Raw genomic sequence first — 11,400 nt, 5'->3', positions numbered from 1 at the left:
GGGGGGCCGCCCGGGGGGGGGGAGGTTGGGGGGCGGGAGCCCCGCGCCAGGATGGGGGGGGAAGGTTAAGTCTCGTCGCCCCCTCCCCCAGAGCACACACCAAGTTTTCATAAACAAGCCTGGAACGCGCTGACATCCTGTTTATACCACCCTGAGATACAGGCGCGGGCTTGAGGTCAGACGTCCCTCGCTCTTGCACCGAGAACTTGACCGCCAGCACTCTGGCAGAATTGCTGTTGGGGTGGGGGGCGGGAAGAGGTTTTCTCTGGCCTCAGGACGGAGGCCGAGGGTCTTCGCTGTTGTCTTCCTTTGGCATCTCAGCGAGGGAAAGTTGTGAGATTTGGGGCCGTATTTGGGGCAAGGAGGGGGCGTCCGTGGACTCAGGAAACGCCCCCTCCCCCTTAAGGTCTTTTCGCACCAGAGCTGAGGCAGCCCGAGAGGAGGGCGAAGATGCATCCCGGGCGAGAGGGCCGGGGAAGAGGAACCGTGAGAGAGAGCCCCTGGGGGAAGTGCGAATCCTCCTATAATGGGACTGAATAACTGAAACTAGGGCTGGGCTCCGGCCTCCTCTCTTACTCCGCAGACCCCGTTCGCGCGTGGTCGCCAAGCATCAAAGGGAGACGTCCCTTTAGCGGGACTAGTAAACACCCGTCTCAAGTCATCTCTCAAGGTTCTAGGGATGTGGGCTCCTTGGATATGTGTTCACCAAGGAGCCTCCTTAGGGAGACGAGATAAAAGGTGTGATTATTGGCAGGTGTCCACGTTTTTAAAACACTGTATTCTCTGTGAATTCTTGTGTGTCCGTTGGGAAAAGGACCCTGCCGCTTCTCTAATACGTGGCTGTGAGCCGTCTGTCTTTAAGCCCCGGGTGAATACATGCTGTTAACTTCTTTTTTTCCTCTTTCTTTCTTTCTTTCTTTCTTTCTTTCTTTCTTTCTTTCTTTCTTTCTTTCTTTCTTTCTTGAGTCACAGAGGTTTTCTTTCAGTAGCAGTAGTTCACAGCGGTATAAAATTGTCATTGCTTCTTTCAGGGAGGATATGCGTTAAAAACCTTGGATAGTTAAGTGAGGAGTAGAATGCAGAAACAATGAGATGTGACCATGGAGTCTTTGTTAGCGATTTTTTAAGAAAAGGATCATGGGCATATATATACACAGTGCAAAGAATTCTTTTAGATGAGCATTTTATAGTGATTAAATCCTTGTTTCTTCCCTTTCCAAAACCCCATTTTGTGCTGTTTCTCGCTTTTGCTTTTGGTGGCTCTGTTTTCTAAGACCAGGGAGTCATTCTCACTGAAGAATCAATGTGTTCTTTTTTGTACTTTGTGGCGAAGGTTCATGGAGGCCATAAGGTTACTAGACACTTGAGGTCCAATGTGTTGTGTATTATGGAGAAAACGTATCCTATGTGTAGATCCAGATCAGGTTTAAAGTACATCATATCTGAGTGATTGTGGACATTGTGAATGGAAATAATCACAGCCTCTTAATTCTACATATCATATTAAGTAAGCAATTTCACTCTATCTTATAAATAGCTACAAAAATGTATTTTTAAATTCAGGGGTTGCAGTGTGACACTCTGCATTGAATAAAAGCCAGTTTAGTTTCCTCATTCCGCAATATGCTAATTACAATTACTAGGAAATGATGGAGGGTAAATAAATTGTATATATATAGATAAAATAATTCAGACACTTTCCAAAATAGAACTTATATAACTACATTGCAATTTGCCATAATTTAAGCAGTGTTAGTATCTGTTTAGTTAATGCCGTACTTCTGACATCTTTCTGTTCATTTGGTATCCACCCATTACAGATTAAGATGAATTAGGTTGCAAAATTTTTTCAATTCGGGCATTTGCTAAAAAGCTGCTAAATATAAGGAATTTTGAGGGTGGAGTTGCTGTTGTAGGAATAGGGACTCGGGTTAAATGGCATGAAGAAACGTAAATTGAGTGCTTTTAAATCAGATTGTTAGGTCTGCCAGTTTAGATTCTAGGTTCACAAACACTAGTGGTTTCAACTGCAGACCACAAATTCTAGTAATGTTTTAAGGTTATCACTCAATTTCTTCTGAATAGCTTAGGTCATGCATATAAATGGACAGAAACCCATCTGAAGCTAGTATTGAGAGCGTGTGTAGGTTTATATTCACTTTTCTAGAGAGAACACTGATATATAACTGCGTTAATAAGGTTCATTAGCAAAGACCAAAATCTGTGTTTTCTAACTTCTCTGATAAGTGTTTATTCCCTTAAACACATGCACATCATTTTGTTTTCTTATTATGTATTTCCTTGTGTTCTAATGAGATAGATAATTATATGCTTTTTAAAAAATTTATCATCTGAGATGTAAATATTCATACAAGGACATTTTTCTTGTTCATTTCCACATTTTAAAGAGTTGTTTTAAGTGAATGGGCAATTGGTTAATTAACTCAATGTCCCTGAGCAGGCAGTATCTGATGCTTTGTGATTTCTTGTGGCTCAGTGGTATATGGAGCCTTGTCGTAGAGAACCTCTCAGATTCTTTTAGACCAGTATTTCTCAACTGGATATGATTTTGTGCCCGAGGAGATATTTGCAGCTTTTGGAGACACTTTTGGTTATTCCAACTTCGGGGGTAGGATGGGAGGGGGCAGTGTTATTGACATCTAATGGAAAGAGGTCAGGGATGTTCCTAAACTTCCTATAATGGGGAAACCCCATAGAACAAAGAATTATCTGGTTCAAAATGTCAGTAGCGCTGGGGTTGAGAAATTCTGTTTTGGAATGCCAGGTAGGGAACAAGAAGATGTGGACTTCTGTCGTGGCAAATAGCTTCCCTTCAGTTTCCAATTTTCCTCATCTGTAGAGTGGAAACAAAAGTGTTCATTTCAAAAAGTTGTTGGGCGGGAAATCATTTAAATAATGCATGGAAACTGAAGTGCCACGCAAATATAATTGTTACGAAAACATGATTTTTTAAATTGATAGATATACTAGTAGTTGAGGAGTAAAGAGCTTAAGGTTATAGAGTGAAAAGATTGAGTGGTTTGGTATTATTGAATTGTTACTAATTATTTTGGGTAAAGGATTTATTTAATGTAATTTCTTATTAGAACATAAACTTCAGAAGGCTCAGTCTGAAGTTTATGGGTGGCTTAGTCAGTTGAGTATCCGACTTCAGCTCAGGTCATGGTCTCAGGGGTTTGAGCCCTGCATCAGGCTCTGTGTTGACAGCTCAGAGCCTGGAGCCTGCTTCGGATTCTCCCGCCTCTCTCTCTCTCTCTCTCTCTCTCTCTCTCTCTCTCTCTCTCACTCTCACTCTCTCTGCCCATCCCCTGCTCACACTCTGTCTCTCTCAAAATAAATCTTAAAAAAAAAATTAAAAAACAACAACAACATAAACTTCAGAGTCATCGATGGTCTACTCCCTTTCTGGTTTAAAGACCATCAGGTTCTTGTCAATTTCTTTTCTGTAAGAGTCCTTAAACTTGGAAGAAGAGCTAATGATGGGAAAAGGGGGAGGAGCTGGTGACCAGAGAAGGCACTATTTGTTTCTAAGCCCTTCGTTTTCTCTTTTTGGATAATCACCACGTACGGGTAAATTACATTACAGGAGACATTAGAAAAAATGGTTCATTGCCTTTTATACTTTGTGGGCTAACCTCCAAGCCATGTTCTCACTCGGCATGTTGTTTCCTCTCTGCCTCTTGCTCTCCCCTGTACTCAGCTAGGTGTGCCACTATTGCTTCCTGTCTCGAAAACCCAGCGGTAGTAACGTGGGTTTTAAACAGCTGCCATGTTGAAATGACTGGGTTTCAGGGGCAGGAAACTACTTCCTATGAGCATTCTTCCCTCTGAAGTGCACCCAGTTTTTTTGGTAGTTTGAGGCAACAAGCAAGCATAAAACATGAAGTTCATTTCTATGATATATTTACTTCTAAGATTTTATGATCTGTGATTCTTAGCAGCCGGCTGTGGGCACAAATTTATCTTTGGTGCTCTGTGAATAAATTGCCCAGTCTGGAGGCAAGACTTGCTTTAGAAGAAAAATGAAAATTTCTTTAAGTCTAGCCAGAAGACAGAGCTGGGCTTTGTTGGGATATTTTTAATCTGCGGTAACTGAATTTATTTAACAGTACATTCACACAACACTTTGTTCATTCCTTTATTCATTCAGTAAATACTTGTTGAGCCTTTGCTATGAATCTCAGGGAGTGAATAAACAGAAAAAAAGCATGCAGAAATCCTTGTCCTTATAGGATTTACAGTCTAGTAGAACCGTGGAGCTGTTCAGTCTGGGTTTCTCAGTTGTAGATTTTACATGTGCAGAAAAGTAAATCCTTCTTTGTCAGTGTAGCCAGGCTGCTTGTTTTGATCCAAGCTGTGACAATGTGGGCAACTTAAGCTTGTTTCTTTATCAATAAAAAGAAAGTAAAGATGGTACCTACCTCTAAGCTAGTTTTGAGAATTGAATGACTATGCCTTAAGATTTTTGAATGGTGCCAGGCACAAGGTGTAAGCTGAACATTTGTGTTTTTATTTATTTATTTTTTTACTGGTGAGTCCTTTGGTTTAGTTAAAAACAAAGTGAAGAGCTTAAATTGTATTTAGAATGCTTTAAGATGGTAGGGAGGGGCGCTTGGGTGGCTCAGTCATTTAAGCTTCTGACTCTTGGTTTCAGCTAAGGATGATCTCATAGTTCATGGGTTCAAGGCCCACATTGGCCTCCAGGCTGACATTGCAGAGCATGCTGGGGATTCTCTCTCTCTCCCTCCCTCTGTGCCTCCCCCCTTCTCTCAAAATAAGTAAATAAACTTAAAAAAAGAAAAGAAAAGATATCAGAAGTGTGACCCATTACATACAAAACAGAGTAGCTGATACATTCTATGTTAGAAAGGCTTCAATTAGAAATGGATAAATCAAAAAAGTTTAGGCGCTTAAAGTATTCAGTTTCTCAAATCTAGAAGAGTGTGTTATGTAGACAGAACCAAAAGTAGATAACACATTAGGTTTTGTATTTTTAAGGAAAAATGAGAAACAAAGATGCCTTTAATTTAACTTTAAAGGTCGTGCAAAGTATATAATTTGGTAGGAATGTATTAGACTTTCTGGGAAGGTCCATATAAAGGTACTGTGTTGCTCTTACTGATTCAGTTTACTTAGGAAGTGGCAGAAACACAGGCATACCCGTTTGTAAAATGGTGTTTTCAGTGTTGTGTGCAAGTTAAAAATCTTATAAGTCAGATGATGTGTTAGGGAATTTTGCTACTTAAGCAATTATAAGAGTTAAAAGAAACTCTGAAGTATGTATTCATTTTCTCCTGAATTTTGTTTTATCAGTTTCTAGTTCCATATATGTGCTTTCCAGAAGCACGACTTACCAAAAATATAAATTATACAAAAAGTTAGCCCTTCCTCCTAATCGTATTTTAAATATACCTTTAGTTCCTTCTCAGTACTGTTTATATTGCACTTAATTTCTCAAGAATAACAGTTGCCAGGTGGCTGGAAAAGAGCTCTTGATATTTTCATCCCATATTCTTTGATAGCAAAGGAGTTAGTTGTATCTTTTCCTTGTCTTCTGGTAAAACTCCTAATTCAGATTTGTGGAGGGGCAGCAGGAAGGGAAGTCCGGCTCAAATGGTGAACAGGTTGACCTGTAGGTATTTAAAAAATAAATTTAGGTTTATTATTTTTGGGTACATTGGGTAACTAAGGCAAGTTTGAAGGCATACATAAAGGAGAAATAGGTAAGAACAATTTGTAATTAACACAGCTCATGTTTTTAATGGCGATTTAAAGGGCTTACGGCTGTTAGAACTGACAACAGTTCATTCAATTAAGCACAATTATATCTACAGACTTATTTGCAGTTACTTTGCTCAAGCTGTAGCAAGGCTGTAATTCATAGCAATTTTTTTCAATAAGTAGAATTTAAAACTCTTATGGTAAGGGAAAAGACAAAAGAAAAAATTAAGGAGAAAACAGTCTGCCAAATGTATACTTTTCCCAGTGAAAAATGTAGTTATTGAACAGGAGCGCACCCAGGGAGGCAGACAGATGTGAGTCATATAATAAAGAGAGGCACTAGGTCTCTTACTGTACACCTGCAAACTCACTTTAGGGCTAATTCCCAAAACACAGACTTAAAGAAGTAAGATGCATTATGCTTCAGTTTAGTATTCTGGCCCTTTGTTGTTGTTTTTCCAGTTAAAGCCATTCTGTAAAACTAGACAAGTCTGCTAACCACTGTATGTTAGTGTTCTAATTGGAAAAATCATTTCATGTATGGTGGCATCTCCAAAGAATTTTACTTATTTAGAATGACCATTCATGCAGGTTGGTTAGTGGGAGGGGGGAGTCAGAGAAAGCTAGACTGGCCTGTATGTAAATTATAAGCCCTCTTGATGTGGATTTAGGAAGTAGTCTGATTGAGATGTACAAACTCACTGATAAATGCTTTCCGGTTCTCATGTTTATTCCTTTATTTAAGTATTATCTGTAAATATGTATTATGTGAGAGCAAGATAGGCCTGATTCCTGCTCTCAGGAAGCTTCCTTGCTAGTGGAGAACACAATAATTCAACAATTATAAACCATTTGTTAAAATTATGTGAAGTATCGGGAGAGATGTTTTAGTTTGCTACAGAGGTTGACAGGCAGTAAGAAGAGGGGGTCTTCATGGTACATTTAAAAAATTTTAAACATTGAAATCTGAAGGGTGAAAGAGTTAGCTAGGCTAAGGGGATGAGGAGGTTTTTCCAGCTAAAGGAGATAGCATGTGCAAAGGACCTGAGGTGGAACCAGCACTGCAGCTGGAACGGGGGGACAAAGATGTAGGCTTGTAAGGTTGGGAGGCACCTGATCAAGCAGGGTCCTTCTGGGTCGTATTACTTTGGGCCTTGTAACATACCAGGGGAAACTGAAGGCTTTGAAAGAGGGCAGTGACATGATGGGACCTGAAGCCTTGTAGGAAAAAAAAGAAAGGATTCCCCCGTTGCCACTGTCCCTGGGGCATCTTTCTTCTCTCTCTGCCAAATGCATTGAAAGCCTTCCCTTCCTCTCACTCACTCATGCTTTAATTCTTGGCAGTCTGACTGCCACCCCCCACACTCTTGAGACTTCTTTGAGGTCACCGATGACCTTCTTGCTGTCACATTTTTGACACCTTTCTTCTGCCCTTGTTATCTAAAACATTTGATGCTGTTTAGCCCCTCCCTGAAAGATGTCCGCAGCCCCACTGCTGTCTGGCTCCTGTAACTCTCCTTCCTCGCTCTGTCTTTGCTCTCTTCTCTTTGGTGTCTTCTCCTCTCCTCTCTCCCTTTCCCCCAGCGAAGACTTTTCCCCAAGCTTCTGTGAATGGCAAGTCTTTGTTCCTGCGACTGTGCAGATGGCTTGCTTTCACCTGAGCCCCAGTTGTTGAGCAGCCCTAGGTGTTATTTCGAGGCACCGGGATGCTTTAGACCAGAGGAAAGGCCTCTCCTTAAGGAGCCACACTCCAAGATGTTAAATGTCTCCGTAAATGAGATGATTTCTGGTGGTGATAAGTGCAATAAAGAAAATAAGTTAATGAGTAGAGAATGCTTAAGTGGCTGGGAGAGGGGCTTCCTCCTGGGAGGTGACATTTGAGCTCAGGCCTTAGTAATAAACAGGAGCCAGGGCATGTTAGGATCTGGAGGAAGAGCCAGGCAGGGCAACAGCAGAGGCCTAGGCCCCATTAGGAACGGTCTTTCCATTCCGTGCTGGGCTCCTTTCCCTGGATGGCTTAGTGACACCTCCCATTTAATTGCTTCAAACTCGGTATCCGTCTCTCTGACCCTGCCTTGTCAGTGATTGATTTCTCTATTCTCTTAATACCATCTCTGTCCACCACCCTCAACACTTTAGACCAGCGGTCAGAAAACTTATTCCATGAAGGAAAAGGCAGTAGATAAATTCAGCTTTCAGGGCCATGCTGCCTTTGTCGCAGCTATACAATTCTCTTGTAGAACTGAAGCAAATGTAGACAATATATAAAGCTGTGAGTCTGGCTACGTTCCAATATAATTTTATGTATGGACCCTGCAATTTGAATTTTCACTTGTCATGAAATATTTTTTCCCAACCACTTTAAAATGCGGAAACTCATATGGCTTCTTAGCTGTACAGAACAAGTGGCAGTGGACCAAAGTTTGCTGACTCCTGCTTAGACTCATGTTGACTTCTCCCTTGCCTTTCTCCCTACCCCACACCCAGCAGTCTGCCCAGCCCTCAGTGCTCCCTCCCAGTATTTGCACCTTTTCACTGCTTAGCAGTCCCTGCTGCAAGCTACCTTTCTTCTGCTTGATGATCCCAGCAATCTCTAATGTAGCCTCCTGACTGCAGCCCTTCCCCTCCAGTCTGTCCTTCACACAGATACTGAATAATCTTCTTGCAGCTGGGTTATTCAGGTCATAGAATTTCCCTGACCACAGCTTTCGGAAGCCCCTACTGCCTACAGAAAATAGTCTAAACTCCACCTTACTGTGGCATTCAAGGGTCCTTGTGATAAGTCCTCAGCTTTTCAGCTTCCTCTCCCGTTTCTCTTCCTCTGCACCTTGCCAAAATAGACTATTTACTGTATTGCATTTGGCCTCAGACATTTCTTCTGCTTTTCTGCAGTCTTCTTTTTTAAAGTTGATTCATTCATTCATTCATTCATTCATTCATTCAGAGTGCATGCACGGATTGGGGGGAGGGGCAGAGAGAGAGGAGAGAGAGAATCCCAAGCAGGCTCCCCACTGTCAGTGCAGAGCCTGATGCGGGCTCCATCTCACGAACCTGTGAAACCACGACCTGAGCTGAAATCCAGAGTCGGGGGCACCGACAGAGCTACCCAGACGCCCCTGCAGCCTTCTTTTTTAACACACTTTGCCCATCCTCCTGTCTCCGTCTGCCAAAAGTCTGTACCTTTCAAGGCCCCTTCAAATGTCCCTACCCTCCCCCTCATCCCGGACAAGAAGTCTGTATACATGTAACGCTTTGGTGCTGAGGGCATCGTGTTCCGCCTTGTGCCTCCGTCTTTAGCAGACTGGCGTCTGCTGTACAGTCCCAAGGTCTTAGAGGCCAGGAACGGTCTCATTCACTACGATATGACCTTTCTCAGTGGGCACGTGGGTGTTTATTGGGAATAAATGCTAAGTCCTGTGTAGATGTATACAGTTTGTAGACGTAAATGAGAATGTTTTGCTGATGGGAATTTGGTCAGTTTAGTTCTCGAGTCTTCTATGAAGAGGTACAGTTTTGTGAAAGATTGGGTACTTTGGAAGCCATTAGTTGTGCTCTTGGTCGTGTCCATATTGAACTTAGATAAATACATTTAGGCAAATTACTGATGTTCCTCTTTAGGAATTGTTAGTTTCCTTTTATAAAAAAGAGTAACGAATGCTCTTTAGTTCATAATGTTTCCTTGCCCGAAAGCTCGGGGCCAAGCTCTTTGCTCATTTTAGGTTGCTGTCCATTCTTTCTGACACTAATGTCCTTGCCTCAGTCTCCCAGCAGATCACTTGTCACATGTGTTAAATCTTCCTTTAATTAATGGTTGTTGTATGTGGCTTTTATATTTATGTAGGTAGCCTCAACATCTTTTTTGGTGATAGAGTTATAAATAATAATAGTAGCCCCTTAGTGTGACCATCCTGAAGTGACACCAAGATGGCAGAAGAGATAAATGTCTGAGAAGAAACAGGCAAAAAGGCTCTGGGGCAACATGGGAAACATGATGTGGGTTTGGTGGAAAATGAAAAGAGCTCTTTATAAGTGTTTGGTAGTCTTTCGATTAACGTGTGCTTGGGGCAGGTTGTCCCCTAGGTTTGTGGGTGTGTATGTAGCACATCTTTGTCAACAGGAAGGAGAGGGGGCAAGAGAATGAAACTCAGGACTAGTGGACTTTTATGTCAGCTCTTGTATGTGCTTTGTATCTGGTGTTTAATCTTTTCATAGAGAGTTGGGTCTTAACAGCATCATTTTCCAGATGAACAAACAGAGCTAATAAAGGCAGACCTGACATTCAAATTTGAAGCCCTGTGGCATTAAAACAGATAAACACCCTTTCTACTCTTTCTCCCCTAATCCCGGCTTTACTGAGGTATAACTGGAAAACCCTTCTCTTAAAAGAACACTTTCTACTGCCTTGTCACTTGTCTCTTTGGGGGTGTGTGTGTGCTGTTTTTCGTTTTTGCTGACATTGGCATTTAAACCTATGGAACTTGTTTCTGTCCCATTCTATAGCCTAGTGCTTCTGAAGCAGTTTTTGCCTCTTGGAGAAGTGCCTCTACGCACCCGTATTGTGTTTGGTATTGTTAGATCCTAAGTAATAAAGAGGATCCAAGAGGATTTTTCCGTGAGGGGCTGGGGGTGAAACAGGCACCTGGGTTCGTTTAGCTGTCCTGAACAGAGTTCAGTACTTTCTTGTGAAATATTTTGGACAGTGTAAATCAGACTTGGTTTACTGTTACCTTTTATTACCTGGTTATTATATAATACGTTCCATGTTTACAGGTTTGTGTCTCAGTATACCAGACGTGTTGTGAAAAACAGGCTGGACTTGGACCCAGGAAGAACTGGGTCTGAGGCTGTCCTCTGCCATGGCTAGCTCCGTGGCTTTGGGCTCATAATTGATCCTCAGTTTTTCTCAGCTGTAAAATGGATTTAATAGTGCCTATCACAAAGGTGGCTTTGTGAAGGTTAAATGAGGCGGGACATATGGAATACCTTCAGACAGCACCTGGAATTCAGCAGCATTTAATAAATGTTAGTTACCCACTCCCACTCCAGATACTGAAAATTGCCAGGGAATGTGTAAATGATTATGTAATGTTTACATGTTTACTAATGGGAACTTTATTGATAGATCACACTCAAGTTATGAACTTGTGATTCAGGAAACCCCCTAATGCAAATGGCTGGTTTCCCACTGCTACAAAAACATTGGTATAACATAGTGGCTCAGACTTCCAAATCTGGAACCAGAGTCTGTGGTGAACTCTGCTTTATTTTACTAGCTTTTTGATCCTGGGCCAGTTATTCACACTCTTTGTGTCTTGGTTTCCTCCTGTGTAAAAGGAGGATAATAATAGCACATAGTTTTTAGGTTGTAAGGATTACATGAGCACGCATGTGCATGTGTGTATGTATACCATGAGGGTTTGTCACTACTGTTTACTATCGCTCCTGTCTTTTCCTCATTGTGTAGACAGACCATAAGTCACTGGAAATTCCTTGTAATTCCCTGCCATGTCTTCTCTTAACAGGAGAATCTTCTGAGCATTATAGCTGTGTCTTTTCCCTCTATCTTCTGTCCTTTTTTAATTACTCAATTTTAACTCAGGCTGTCCTTTTTCTCATTTGTTCTCCATGGGGCTCTTCCTTGTACATTTCTTGTCTAAA

The 11,400-nt window shown here is 41.7% G+C and overlaps 1 protein-coding gene across 1 annotated transcript in view; it reads left to right on the top strand.

The window, feature by feature from the left end:
• The window catches only part of JAK1 (Janus kinase 1), a 125,499-nt gene that overhangs the window by 506 nt on the left and 113,593 nt on the right, over positions 1-11,400 (top strand). The gene's annotated exons all lie outside the window — the stretch shown is intronic.

The sequence above is a fragment of the Crocuta crocuta genome, unplaced genomic scaffold (assembly GCF_008692635.1).
Source record: "Crocuta crocuta isolate KB4526 unplaced genomic scaffold, BGI_CrCroc_1.0 scaffold155, whole genome shotgun sequence".
Taxonomy (NCBI): Eukaryota; Metazoa; Chordata; class Mammalia; order Carnivora; family Hyaenidae; genus Crocuta; species Crocuta crocuta.
This window is presented reverse-complemented; position numbering and strand designations above follow the sequence as displayed.